The sequence below is a fragment of the Electrona antarctica genome, assembly GCF_951216825.1.
Source record: "Electrona antarctica genome assembly, chromosome: 13".
Taxonomy (NCBI): Eukaryota; Metazoa; Chordata; class Actinopteri; order Myctophiformes; family Myctophidae; genus Electrona; species Electrona antarctica.
The window spans coordinates 19,733,972-19,749,496 of NC_136794.1; the positions used below are offsets into that span (position 1 = coordinate 19,733,972).

At 42.2% G+C, this 15,525-nt stretch overlaps 1 pseudogene across 1 annotated transcript in view; it reads left to right on the top strand.

The window, feature by feature from the left end:
• The window catches only part of LOC306934876 (obg-like ATPase 1), a 51,384-nt pseudogene that overhangs the window by 16,853 nt on the left and 19,006 nt on the right, over nt 1-15,525 (top strand). Inside the window, exons 5-7 of the transcript in view lie at nt 7,302-7,481; nt 12,576-12,656; nt 13,002-13,099. The product of the transcript in view is annotated as an obg-like ATPase 1 (transcript). The remainder of the gene's footprint in view (nt 1-7,301; nt 7,482-12,575; nt 12,657-13,001; nt 13,100-15,525) is intronic.

Genomic DNA, 15,525 nt, shown 5'->3' on the forward strand with positions numbered 1-15,525 from the left:
TGGTACAGTACAGTATGCTACAGTACAGTATGCTACAGTACAGCCTGCTACAGTACAGTATGGTACAGTACAGCCTGCTACAGTACAGTATGTTACGGTACAGTACAGTATGGTACAGTACAGCTTGCTACAGTACAGCATGGTACAGTATGGCACAATACAGCATGGTACAGTACACTGGCCACCTGGATGGCGTGGCGTGGCGCTAGAGTGAGACCGGCCAAAGGTCGGTCGAATTCTAGACCCTTTAATATACGTCATTCTACGATAGTGTCATGCTGCAAAAATAAAGATCTGATGTTTTCTCCATTTCTGAATACATAATGACATGACATGCCCAAAATAGGGACAGCAGTTTAAAAGTGGTTAAATGGGCATTTTTATTCGGCGAGAAGAGTTTCTGTGAGCCTCCACTCGTCGTGGGTGATTAAAGTAAAACGTCTGTCCATCTTGACTGGAGATCGCCACGGCTCCAGATAACATGCTACGTGATTGAAGGTCGAAATATTTAGAATTCTAATGGGGCTTCAGGAAGAATTGCTTGAAATAGGCTGCAGACTCTTTCTGCTTCCTCCTCGCACCCAACCCACCTCGCACCCAACCCCCCCTCACTCACTCTCTCTCGCAGACACACACACACACACACACACACACACACACACACACACACACACACACACACACACACACACACACTTCCCTGTCAGCTGTGAAAAGAACCACTGGGAATGGCAAGGCCCGATGATCATAGAATTATTGGATGGTGATTCAAAACCCCTCAAAGAGGAGTTGCTATGGAGATCTCGTTCCAAACTGTGAAATGATTCACCTTTGAAAGGCTGAAGGGCCTGGAAGCTGAACACATCATTGTTCAGGTGGCGGTTGGTTAGGAAATTGCCGGTGCCTGTGCAATCAGCAGTGCTGTGGTAGTTAAGGATCTAAGGTTTGTTCTCTGAATGGTGTGGTCACTGTGGGACAACACTGACACGCGCACGATGGTTCCTTTCAATCACAGAGCTCGCACACTCGCCGATTTGACAAAATAAATGACATGACAGAGGTTAAGTTAAATGACAAAGCAACGAACACAATTATTGTCTATCAAAGTTAATGGATACTGGAGCCTCCCCCTTTCATTGTCCAGCTGTGTATAGATTGCACAAGTGTAAATGAACGTTCTCTATTCTATTGAATCGACTGCTCCATGGTTTTCCCAGTCAGTCACATCAAAATGTTACAGTAATATCATGATTGTTTCATTGTCTCCACCAGGCCGAAGGCATGGGGAGAGAGTATGTTTTGCACTCTGTCCGTGTGTCCGTCCGTGTGTGTGTGTGTGTGTGTGAGAGTCTGTCTGTCCGTCCGTCTGTTACCAGCTAATCTCCGGCACCGTTAACCCGGACAATGCCAAATTTTGCGCACACACTCCCTGGATGCCACGATGAACCTCTGCCTCAAATCTTCCAGAACGGCCTGTTATAGCGCCACCAGGAGGCCGACTTTTGAAAAACACATTTTTTTATATTACTCCAGATTCTGTCCAAAAATCCCGCAAATTGTTACACACTATCTCTATAGTCATGTGTTCAAGACGGATCTGTTCGATATTTCATATTCCATCCTAATTGGCTAACATTGGCTTTCAAAGTTTGCAGGATTGGCCCGTTTTGAACAAAAAGCCTCAAATCATGAACGCAGCGTGCAATTTACGTGAAATCTTTCACAGACTTTCCTACTAGGCTGAGGAATATATCCCACCCTTTTCACATTGGCCTGTTATAGCGCCACCGACAGGTGGATTTTTGCAAAACCCATTTTTGGAACAAAATGCCTCAAATCATCCAATTGCCATGCAAAGCGTAAGAAGAAATGGCACCCTTTTCACATTGGCCTATTATACCACCAGGAGGCCACAACCTGACCTGCCCTGATGGAGACCTGTACCCCCGAGGGCCACTTTATCTAGTTTAACTCTGAGACTGTAATAAAATAGAAAAATATGCCCGTACACTGTAGATCTGCTCGGTACAAGAGAACAAATCTATTATGAAGGCAACATTTCGGCCACTACAGAACTTCTTCAGGCATATCACAGAATTTTGCCAGTTACTTATACAAACATTTGGTTAAAAAACAACCAGGGTCTGTGATTGGAAATAAGGTGCAGCTTGTGATAATGATGATGATAAATGTGGTGACATCATCTAAAGGCACAAGGACCCCAGAAAACTTAAACATTGTACAAAAAAACAATGATGTAAAGACACTTGGTTGTACAAATACAATAAGGAAGTCAACAATAAAAATAAGAGACAAAGGTCACTATAGGTCCTGCACTCATACAGACATTATAGGTCCTGCACTCATACAGACATTATAGGTCCTGCACTCATACAGACATTATAGGTCCTGCACTCATACAGACATTGACAGTGGAAAAACACATGAATATTATACACAAACCAAACCAAATTCACTTGGGGGGGGGGGGGGGGGGGGGTAACTCTGTTACAAATGGATATGCGGATAATGAGGAATTTATTGTGTACTAGATTTGGTATGAAACATCACAGCTGAGAGTAGATTACATAGGAATTGGAGACACCTTGTATACGGTACTGATATTCCATGGAGAGCTGTCATTTCACTATAATCTTTTTTGAAAGATGGGATCACGTGAAAACATGAATGCCTAAGCTATTTGAAGGACACATGCAAACCCACCATTTTCCAAGCGTCAATCTGCTTTTTGGTTGCTAATGTATGTGCCATAATCAAAATATGCAAAGAAACCAGGCTGAATTGGCAACAAACTAGTATTACACGAGACAGTATTTTGCAAATCTCTGTCAAATGTGTGTATCCCTAAGATCATAGATGAATGTAAAAAAAGATATATTTCCTGAATAAACAGTGTTTTATGCAGGGCAGACATCCATAATGTGCTTTTCCTGACAGACCCATAAAATACCTTTTTACTGCTCTGAATACCAGAAGGATTGCGGTACTAAGTTTGCATGAACATTTTACAGGGAGTGCTAGGAATGCAACTGCTTAGATGTGCCCTTACTCATCTTGCACGTGAAAACATGCACAGGAAGTTAGAAGCCAGTGAATACTATAATTTAACTGAATTATGTTGTTGACCGCATACTATCCTCCTAGGTAGCAACTGTAGAGGAGCCTGCTTGATCAGAATTCATATAAAGAACGCTCTTAGGCTCCCGTGTCTTGGTACCCGAAAGTGAAGTAGGGACATACAGTGTATATATATACTATATAAATATAAATCTTTATCTGGATTTTACTGTATGGCCTATTGAATAAAGTGTTTCTTTCAGTGCCGTATTCCATTTAGAAAAAAATGCAGTTTAGGGATGAGCACAGATTTTCTTTTTTTTTTTAATAATTTTTTATCCCACGATTTTTGAAACCCATCTTTTCACCCATTGTCAATTATCTAATGTAATCCTGGGTGCTACACTTCCTCTGCCAACCTGGGAGGGCAGCGGACTGACCTCATGCTTCCTTCTATGCATGAGGAGTCCAAGCTGCTTCTTTTCACTTGACGGGGGGGGGGGGGGGGGGGAGTTTCCCCGGCCGGACGTAGAGCGTGGAAGGAACACGTTATTCCGACCAGTTCCTTTCCCCTCCATCAGGCGCCTCGGCTGGCCAGGGGGAGGTGGTTTAGAGACCAGGATTACTGCATGTTTTTTGTGAGGGTATACCTACCCTAGGGGACACGGGGAGAACATGCAAACTCCACACAGAAAGGCCCTTTCGCCAACCCTGCCTCGGGTATGGGCACTGATGATGCGGAGGAGAGAACACGCCCCCAGGGATGTGCACAGATTTGAAGCATTATCAAGAGGAAAAAAACATTTTAATACAGAATGAAATGGTTTGAGTCTTTCAGGAACAACTGAAGAAGTCAGTCACTTTTTCTGATGCAAAGCTGAATCTGACGACACACTGGCCTGGAGGTCCTTTTTGTAAAACTACTTGTATACTTTACTGTACATTGTACAGTATACTGTACACAGTAAAATTCACAGTATTATACATTTTTTGAGAGTGTACAAATAAAGCCAAATGGACCCTTGTACACTCTGAGCCACTCAGCCCATTAAAGAATAAAGTTCTTTGTTTGGTCAATAAAGACACACCTGTCAATAGTCTCTTCAAAACACAAAGTATTTCAAACAAAAGTAGTAAAATGTATGAGAGAGAGAGAGAGAGTATGAGAAGAGACTTGACTCCTGAAACGAGGTATTTCCCTCTTTTTCTTCCTCTCTCTCTCTCTCTCTCTCTCTCTCTCTCTCTCTCTCTCTCTCTCTCTCTCTCTCAGTTTTAGTCTTGCTTGTGGCTTTGTGTGGTGCCGCAGCAGTATAAGAGCTGTCGTCGTTAAACGACTAATTGTGGAGATTTCCCCCCTCACATTTTTCGCCTCCTTTTTCTCGCCTCATGCATCTGTACCCCGGCTCTAAAGCCTGAATGGGGACTGGGGCATAGGAGATGTGAATGTTAAATTAGGCGAAATTAATTAAAGCAAATTACTTTGGAATATATAGTAGCCGGAAGAGAGAGTAAGTGGATGACTAAATGGTTGGTGATCAGCTGCTCTAGCTCCTGAACAACGGGAAACATCGTTTGATGGGTAGATTCATCAGGCTTTTATAATGGAGTTAAAACAGGTATAGACTGTTGCTCATTAATTCATGGTGGGAACTGGACTGAACTGAACAAATTTACTTCCTTTTTGCTTTTTTAATTTTCTAATCATCTGTCTGTTAACAATATGATTCCCATTTTGAAAAACCCTTCTGTGAAATCTAAGGTAGTGAATTGTACAGGGTTAACAAATAGTTTCCATTTTAAGCCCATTGTACTAAAAACTATACATCACACCCATTTTATATTATTGCTGGTCACACAGTGATTTACATTGCATTATATTCTCTGGGTTCATGCAGAGACAATAGCAAATTTTCATCCCAATCAGTGTTGAACAGGGAGCTGGTAAATTGAAGCAGCAAAACAATAATTCCACTGATTAGCCCCTTTCTGTGTGCTGTAAGTGAACTGTTTATACTGTGGAGTACCTCTGGAAGAGCAGAGGAACCAAAACAGCCTGATTAGGCAACGAGTAATTGGATAAGTTCATTTCACCATGAGGACAACTCACTGGGTGACAGCTTGCACCATAGACTCTACCTGCATGCTTCTGTTGGGGAGTAAACATCTGTCAGAGATTTGTGTCATTTTGCTGCTTATCCTATCGTCCCTAACGGAATTCAGATTGTTGATACAGGCGTATACAGGCCATGGAGTTCTATGTCATTTTCTCAGGTGAACATAATTTCTTAACACGATACATGCAAAGGTTATATTGAATATACGATATATTGGAGGTTCCAACTTGATATCAATCTGTTAATCTGTACTTTAAGCATTGCTCTAAAGACAGCACTATTTGTCCCTGATTGATATTGGAATGGAAACTACATAGACAACAAAATTATGATATCTTTATTTGGAGGGTTAAACACCAATTCAACTGTCTTTAGTCAGGTGATGTAACAGCTCTGCATGAAAGATTTGTTTAACCACTTAAACATGATTACATTATTTAGTTGACTGGTGTCCCTTTCCCTTATGGCACTCTATACTGGGTTCACAATTTTCCCCCACAAAGGGTTGTGTTGTGGTGCATTGTGAGTTGTGACGCTTTGTTAGCTTGTAGATCGGCTATTTTTGCCGAATGTTCGACCTTGAATAGGGACACTAAGCTTCATGTGGTTGAATCTGAGGCGATTGTGACAACTACAAGCAGTCATGAATCATGAACGTTTTATTTTAGCATGCATCACTGTAGGAATGTGTTGAGTGACGGAGGTGTGACAGATGGACAAGCCATGATAAAGTGACAGTACACGTGATGCTGTTTTCTCCCTTGGCTTCGACTGTCAACAGTCCTTTACACATGGATGTCAACACCTCAACCTGGATCGTCGACAATTAAGTGACTCTAGCAGGCAGATGCCGAACATAGCATCCATCAGCGCGGTAGTGCTTAAAGCTATGTCACATCATCCACACACACCCATGGATGAGATGGTATTCGTATTATGTCAACTTGAACAACAATTGGTTTGTTGCAATGATGAAGGAAATACTGCAACCCTTCGAAGGAGTATAATATAAGAGAGATGTGAGCTGCTGTAATGCAGTAAATTCAGACAGTGAATTCAACTAGATGATTTCATTCACTGTATGTTGTACTCATGAAGCACTGTATGCAAAGTACTCATGATATCAGGGAAGCATGTAGTGAACATGTGTATTGTTAACAGGCTAAGGATCCGCTGTAGTTGCCATTGGTTAAAGGCTGTCACTCTTGTGTGACAGATGTACACGGTACACCCCACCCCCTCCCCTAACCCTCAGAAGGAGACCAAGAGCTGCTGCTGGCTAATGGTCTACTTTAGTGCCTCATTATCTAATCACCAGTCCAGCCATTGCTACTAAGCCATTGATTAGGAGAGGATTGGGCCCCTTCTCATATATTTCTATATTTATGGATTAAATGCTAATGTTTGTGTCTTTAATGTTAATACATTATATGGCTCATAGTTGTAAAACAGCACAATAATATTTGAGCTACTGCTAGTGGTTGTGGATGTTAACACTGCCTTGGAGAGAAAAAAAACGTTTTAGTTCACAGAATAATATATGAGGATAAATTCTTTGTAATCGAAATGAAGTAGCCAGCACACAATAAATGTCCTTTTAACATGGTTTATTTACCTTTCATGGACAAGCAATGGACACGATTCGACCGGATAGGCCTTCCTCAGCGTTGTCATAAATCCTTTGTGCCATGCTGAAGTTTTCCATTTAAAGACGTGAATAGTCTTTTCAAGGAAACACTGCAAGTTGACTATTTGTTGAGCTCAGCTGACACAGACAGGTCTGCCCATTGAACAGGAAAATCTAATGTACCGTACACGGATATGTTCAGTGTATTTGTTGTGACTTTCCTGCATCTCCCACTATGGTTTCTCATATGGATGCGTTTGTTTTACAGATATTCTCTGTAAAAGATAAACATTATCGACTACCTTTAATCATTGGACAATATGTGATCTCAGGCAGTCAATGCCATTGATTCTACACGTGTCTGTATGCGGGGAGCACTCCTGTCGCCGACATAAGATGACAGCTACAGTATTATTGTCTTTGACCGCATGGGTGTCTTTACTGTGTGCGTCGTGCGTCCTTGTTGATGTATTGGGCTGTAGGTGCGTTTGAGGATGAAGACATCATCCACGTGGAGGGGACAGCTAGTGGACCCAGTGAGGGACATGGAGATTATCCACGAGGAGCTCAGGCTGAAGGATGAGGAGATGATCAATCCCATTATTGAAAAACTGGAAAAGGTGGCCATTAGAGGCGGTGACAAGAAACTTAAACCTGAATACGTGAGTCAATGTCCCTGGCATGTCTATCGTCCTCCCCCCCCCCCCCCTCCCCCTTACATTAGTCAGTCTATACTCTGAGCATGTCCACCTAAATACTGTACATGAGAGTCGGGACGGCATCCCTAGCATGTCTATTGCCCCACAGCCTTGGATTGCATGAGTTAATGTCCCTAGCATGTCCATCTCTCCCCCTCACCTGATTACATGAGTCAATATTCCTAGCATGTCCACCTGAATGAGACAGCATCTCTAGCATGTCCATCATCGCCCCATCCCCGGATTACATTAATCAATGGCCCTAGCATGTCCAATTACTCCCCCTTCTCACCTGAATACATGAGTCAACATCCATTGCTCTCGCTAACAACAACGCATAAATAATAATGACCATGCTGGAAGAACACACATCCAATACCAAATACGGCAGGTGCTGAGCAGAAAACAAAATAGACACAAAAGAAATACAGCTCGCACACTGTCCAGTTGAAAATGTTGCGTTTATTGTACAGCGTGCCTGTGTGACGTTTCACGCTACGTGATCTTTATCAGACATACAGTAGGTAACTGTAAGACACATCATGAGATGCATTGCACCTATCTGTACGCACGCTATATCTGACAAGAATAACAAATCAGTTCAAAGTAATGAATCACATACAATTCAATCCAATACGTTTGAAGTATAATATACAAGTTCTGTGAAAACACCAAGGTGAAGTTTACAATAAATGGTAAAATGGTGCATTTATATAGCGCCTTTATCCAAGGCACTTTACATAGATTGTGCATCAATTCACCCATTGACACATTCATACACCGCGGAAACCATGCAAGGCACCAACCAGCACATCAGGAGCAATTTGGAGTTCAGTGTCTTGCTCAAGGACACTTCGACACTAGCTCTGGGGGAGCCCGGGTTCGAACAGGCAACCTTGCGGTTGCCATCCAGCCACTCTACCCCTGAGCCACCGTCGCCCAATCATTGTATACCAATGTATTTAGAGACAAATGCATAAATCACCCACTCATGGCTGATAATATTATTATACACAATAATAAGATGTGAATAAATGGTGTATACCCAAAATTTGAAATGAATCTTATGTGCTCCCAGCAAATAGGAGACACAAGAGGCAACAATAATAACAAACATAAAGAATGTATATGTATGTATCTATAAATCTCAATAGTACATCACACCACCATCAAGCCTAGAAAGCCATCATAATGTGCAAAGACCTTTTGAGGCACCTCTACTACAGTGAAATATTTAAAAACAAAATACGGTAACAAAATAATAATCACCCCACACATATGACATGGGAGGAAAATGTATGCATTTATTTCTTTCATTTTTTTCTCTCGCCCCCTTCTGCTGCTTTTTTTTTTTCTTCCTGAGATTGAAAGTGATCAGGGGTCAGGGGTGTTCTGCTGTAGAAATCATTAATAGAGAGTTACTTATTCAGCTGCTAACCCTGGGTCACAGCGCTGGGCTAATGAAAGTGTTTCCACAAGGCTCTATTCATGTAAAGTAATACTCAAATCACAGTACAGCTCCTGCTCATGTTCGTGCACCCTACAACAGCTTAGACAATTGGGTGACACCACACAATGGGGTGACCCACAAGCCTACATGATGTCGATATGAATACAGTAAACTGTCCCTGGGTTATGTGCAGTGAGACAGGGTTGCAGAGGTAGCTAGATTGGAAATTAAAAGACAAAAACATAACGCTGTGTGTGTGGCATCATCACCGTGTTATGCAGTGGGTAATAAGGCGGTGCAGCTAACTGTCGTTGCTGTTGGGCAGGAACATTGTATCTCCATATTTCATATTTTTGCTATTCATAAATGAATGCCGTATTGTATACTTTGTCATACAACAATGTCGCACAAAAGTAGCAAGAATAGACAATCTACAGGCACACAACGGGTTGTGAATTTGTGATGTTGCATTGTGAGCTTTTAGATATATATATTTTAGATATATTTTAGAAATATTTAAAAGATTAGACTAAATAATGACTACATTGGATCCATTGGAGCACAGGTTTTGTTTTGTTTCCATTCCCTGGAAAATAACCATTTTGAACATAATGTTTCTGCCCGACAGCGAAGCTACGCGTTTGAGTCTATCCTCTGTCACACAAGCGAGGCCGGATATAGTGATAGCAATGATGATATTTGACATGCACTAGCGGTGCTCAGGGCAGGGAGAGGGTGACCCCGATGCAAAATGGTCCAGTAAGCGAGGTAATCTGGCCTTTCACTTGGAACTGCGCGCCCAATTTCAGGCCCTGACACATGAGGGCTCTGACCAGTCATTATACTAACGAGAAGGGCCATTTCACCTGCTGCAGAGGCCCAGCGCCTGGTTGGTTCCCCTCGGAGTAATCCCCCTCTGCAGCCCCACAGACAGGAGCCATTCAGGCCAGGCAGGTGGCCGTTCGTTGACGCACATAATTGCTGACAATTTTAGGCAATGAATAAAAATGATCTACATTACTTGTCAAAGGTTGTGTACGCGATGCCAAGTGAAATCTATAGAAGACCTCTTTAGACGTGGAAGAATGGCCCTTATCAAAGGCTATAGCAAGCTTCAGATGGTGGGATGTGGGGGGTGCTGAGTCTCTGCCGTTTGACATGTGAAGCTGAGTTTTATTTGTGGAGAGACTATCTGTTTCTGGGAGTATTTCTCAGATACATTTTGTTACAACATGTATATGCACAACATGTGCATCACCGCAGTTGCTATGAATTTAAGAGTGTTGGTCTTATTTTTATAGTACCACAAAATACCATGAGATAAAAAGGTAAACACCATGGAGCTATTTAATTGCTAATTACATACTGAGATTCTGCACTTACTGAGTAATTAACAAGAACTTTGAATTAAGTTCTAATTTCCGTAGCAGCACCTCATTTTCTCACAGCACCCCAGTATCCTTTTATTGGTTTCTGTGTCTGACATATTCCTGCCCAGGAAATGCTTTTTTAATATCCTACTCTCTGTGGTAAATTTGAATTTAAGAAATATTTTCTCAGGTGACCTATTTGACATAATGTCATTATTTGTTATATATTTTGTATATACTGTATGTATGCATTATATATACACACACACACACACTGTATTTATGTGAATGGTTTTGTGAAAAACATACCAGTGAAACCTTTGTTTAACTGACCAAGTTAAACTTTACGTTTTTGATAATATTGGTAAGCGATGGAAATCCATTTTTGGAGGGTGAAATCTCTTCTCTAATGGGACATTAACACCCAGGAACAAATCCACATCAAGTTATGCTTTTCCTTTTGTTTCCTCCTGCAGCCACTCTGGGTGGTTTCTGCAGAACTTTCAAAGAGTTCATTACTAGCAGACAAATGCAAGCAGCTTAGAATAATTAACATGCATTGCTTTTACCAAGTAAGATGAAAAATGAAACGACGCTGAGCGGGGAATTCCAGTATTGTTCCAGTGAATTTTAAATGAAGTTCAGTACATCACACCACACTGTCCACACATGTGTTCCCAACATTACGTCTGTACAAGGCATTGTGTTTTGTAACCTGCTAATGACAGGGTTAAAGCCCAACATGAGTTTTGTGGCTGCAGCTATATGGATCTTGTCCATTCAGAGCACAGTGAGCCAGTGTGAATGAGCCTCAACTCTATAGGCTTAATCCATGTTTTCAGGCAATAGGGCTCACAGTATATATATAATATACTGTATATATTGTTATAACAATTCAAATCCATTTTGCTAGCACCGTTTGTACAAAGACAATATTTCATTGTTGTCGTCATCGCCACCCCCCCCCCCCCCCCCCTCTCCCCGGCAAAAAAATCCCATTCCTTACCAAACAATAATAAGAAGCGAGCCCACCAGCGGCGTTTCATGGTGGCAGGCGTATGCGTTTGACCCCTGTGGGACCTATATGCCTTTTATTAACACCTGCCTGTTAGAGGGAGCGCTGCACGGCGGCTGCGAGCTGATGAGGGAAACCTGGAGCGGGGTTCAGCCTGTGTCACTGGCCGTTTGCTGTTTCCATTTCACAGATGATTAATCTCTCTGTGAGGACTTGGGCCGGCGCAGGCGGAGTGCGCGCCGCTCTTCCTGCGCCGTCCCCCGCTGGCTGCACTCTGGCTGCCTGACTAAAAGGCCTTTAGAATTCCTGCGGAGAAAGATGTGCAGAGAGTGAATGCAGCTGGCTGGGGGTCAGTGTGTGGAGCTTTTTCTGCCATTGTGTAATTGAGGCGCTGGCAGGATTTTTCCCCCTTTTTTTTCTCTTCTCTTTCCCCTCAGTTCTTTCAAAAGGGAGTGTGATTGTGAAGTGCTGCAAGGGTTTGGGGAGGAAAGAGGTGGTATAGGGGGAGTGTAGCAAGGGGGTGGGGGAGTTTTTTTTTTATGAAGGGGGAGGTTAAGTTGATGTGAACAAAAAAAGAATGTGTTCCGCTAATTTCTGTGGGGCTGGATCAACAATAATAGGCTCAATTTCTTTATTACACATTTTTATAACCTCCTCCCTCCCATTTTCTTCATCCGATTCCACTTCTCAGATCTTGTCGAGACCCAGTCCTGCCCGCAGCCTCCATCCACTACCTCGGTAATGAATTTAGCAAACATAGGTGGAAAAACCAAATATTTGCTCCAGAAGGAACATGCATAATTAGCACTTTACAAGTGCATATTCATTATGAAGGCATACAGCAGAGCGCCTGAGGAAGAGCTAATAATTTACACATAACTAACCAACTTGCAATTAGTTCCCTGCTCTTTTTCCAATTTTGCCCTCTTGCTATCCTATTCATCAGACAGCCCCTATGGAATATCAGTGTACATAACAATGAGTCTAAGTGAAGCTCCCCAGAAGGCATTTAGTCATGATTTAAAGGAGGGAAGGGGCCCGTGTGCACATGCCATCCCTGTCAAAGCCGGACCTCTCCTGTTTGAATACGAGCGCAGCCATTGTTCATTTTGGCATCAGGATGCCATGCATTTAGGAAATAATTACCCCATACCCTGCTGGGTTTATATTCTTTTTCATCTCCTTTAATGGCTTCTTGTTCATTCTCTTTTAATCCCAAACAGGACGTAATGTGCAAAATCAAGAGCTGAGTTTTGGATGAAAAGAAACACGTCCGCTACTATCACGATTGGAACGACAAGGAGGTAAGCCTTTGATGTTACACTCAAATTTGTTAATGTGATTTATCGTGCTAATCTTTTCATCTGGCTTGAAAGTCCAGCTGCTGTATTTTTAAGGGTGTTCTATGCAAATACAAAGTTAACATGCATGCTGTCTCTTTTTGTGGTGTTTTGATTTTAGTTTTTTTGTATCAAACTAATGACATGTGTCCATGCTGATCTTGATCTAGACTCTAGAGGCTTTATAGATGCTCCCTGCAGAGCACCAGACCCTAATTTGATTTGTCCTCACGTATCTCCCTGTGCATGGTCCTCAAAGGCTACTTTGGAAAGTTTGGGTCCCAAGTATTTGCCTTCTCTCTGTCACAGATCGAAGTATTGAACAAATACTTATTTTTGACGTCCAAACCAATGATGTACCTCGTTAACCTCTCGGAGAGAGACTACATCAGGAGAAAGAACAAATGGTAAGGGTTTAGGAGAAGGGATTCAGACAAATCACTGCCCCTTCACATGTTCTACAGATCCCCCAAGCCTTCCTTTGATTTATTTTTGTACATTTTGCAGTGATTCTAATCCACTAAACTGTTGACAGAGTATTTCTGAATATGTGCTTATTAGCAACAAAACACGTGTGTGCCTGCGTGTGGGTGGGTGGGTGTGCGTGCGGTGCGCTGTGCGTGTGTTGTAGTAGGCTACAAGGATATGGAAAATGTATGTCCAAGTTAGAGTGGCGTACTGACTCCTGTCTCCTGCTGGCTAAATGTTTGTGTCTTTGTGAGAGGATCTGCCTGGAGGTGGCACTAAGCAATATCCTAACACAACATCCAGCCTTGCAAACACTAGCCAGCCCCCTAACTCTGCACTTCATTAAGCACTTCTTAGCATATGGTCTCCATTTTCCATCAACAAAAAAAACAAAATCTCATTTCCATATGAAATCAAAGAGGATGAAGGCTTTAAATGACAAAATAGATAAATAAATAAATAAACACTTAGACCCAAAGCCAGAAAAGTAATTAATATCATATGGGGAAGGCCTATAAATCACAAGGATAGTGGTCTTTAAATATTGTGATGTTTAAAATTGCTTTACTTATTTGGTTTGGTCTGAAGAGAACTCTGCCTTCAAACGTTGGCCCAGAGGCTGAGAATATTAACAGCATGCTTTACAGGCTACACTGTCCGCTCCAGACAGAATCCACATAGATTCCAAAAGCAACAGTCTTTATGTCACCGTGAATCATTAAAATGTGCTTATTCCCGTATATGATTTACTGTCCAATGTTTGTATGCAGAGATAGGGATGTTTTTCCAGGGGCACACTTATTCATAAGCGCTAAACTTGGTCACTAATGACATTGCATGCTCCAAATGATACTTATCCCCCGCCCTCCAGATCTGTGGCATTATGTTGTACAAGAATGTGCTATTTCTTCTTGAGCAGCTGTTTAGCATGAGTAATGCTCTGATCTGGCCAAAGTCAGAGCAAATCTAGAAGATGGGTGTGTGAGGAATCCATTATAGCATGTGAAAGGCATATTTATCTACACTATACAGCTCTTTTGTAAATAACAATTGTGGATTGTTGTCACACTTTTCCAATTGCCCTCTAAGGTTTCCGATGTCAAACAGTTCTTCGACAATTTACTTGGCAGCATTGTATTAAAAAGGCAGTTGTTTACCTTTGAATGGTAAAATGTTCCTCACATGAAAGTATGACTGTCAGACCGAGAGGGAGGAGGAATATCTCAAGAAGAGAACTCAACTCATAAATCAAATGATTCATGACATGTGGAGCATCAGTCATCAGCAGGAAGTTATTTTCTTCTTTTGCATGTTTTTTTCTTCTTCCTTTTTCAGCTGTACAAAATGCAATAAATCGCGAGAGTGTTTTAAACAGTAGTGCCCAGGTGCCCTGAGGGCCCTGTGTCAAACAATGCTGACATCAAAGTGTTGACGTTTGACAAGTGATGAGTCACTTCCCTTGTCCAGAGAGGAGCTCACACCTGTATGGAGATGATTACAGGTAGATCTGACTGCCCCTAATTGTACAATAAATGCTGCTCTCAGCCCTAATGGCAGCTAGTCTGCAGCAGAGACGCCAGACTGCCATTTTGCTGTCGCCATGCTCCCGTGTTTTTCCTCCGGCACAGTTGAGATGATGATATGGTTAAGGGCTATTCAAAGCAAACAGCAAGACAAATTGCAATCTCAGCTTTTAATGTGCAGAGGGAACAAAGACGATGCCTAGAAGTGAGGCAAGTGCGGCAGTTTCATCTGTATCGTTGAGTATACTTGCCCGGGTTGTTTTGCACGGCTCAGTATTTTTCACAGTACAGTCCTGTAGTTGCAATGCCTCGCACATCATATTAGCACTTTCAGGCTGGCCATTCATTGCTTCCAACGTAACCACATGAACTCTAGCATACCTATCTGCGCATCTCATAATAGCTGAAAATTCAGCAAAAGTAGCAGATATACAAATTCATCAATATATTTTGTACGTTTGGGTAGGCACAAGATTTCGGTTTTGGGTCTCAAGCTGAAAGGGATTGAGACTCCCTGATCTAACCATATCAGGCACAGTTGATATCAGGAGCCTTATCAGACTTACTGAAGTTTCAAAACAAAATAATGTCCATTGTGTGTACCCTCTTGTTTAGAGTGCAGGCGCCACTACATACCAAGTTGACCTCGTTTAAACAAGAATGTATTGGGGTTTAGCAAGCCATCATTAATGGAGGGATCAGAGAAGGACCAGGGCCCCCTTTCATCCCCAGGTTCACTGCTGGAGACAGTACATCATTTACTGTTGAGAGGAGCACATGGCTCCAATCCTATATACAGTGCCGTGTACGTGTATGAGAATGCGTCCATGTGCATGTTTGAA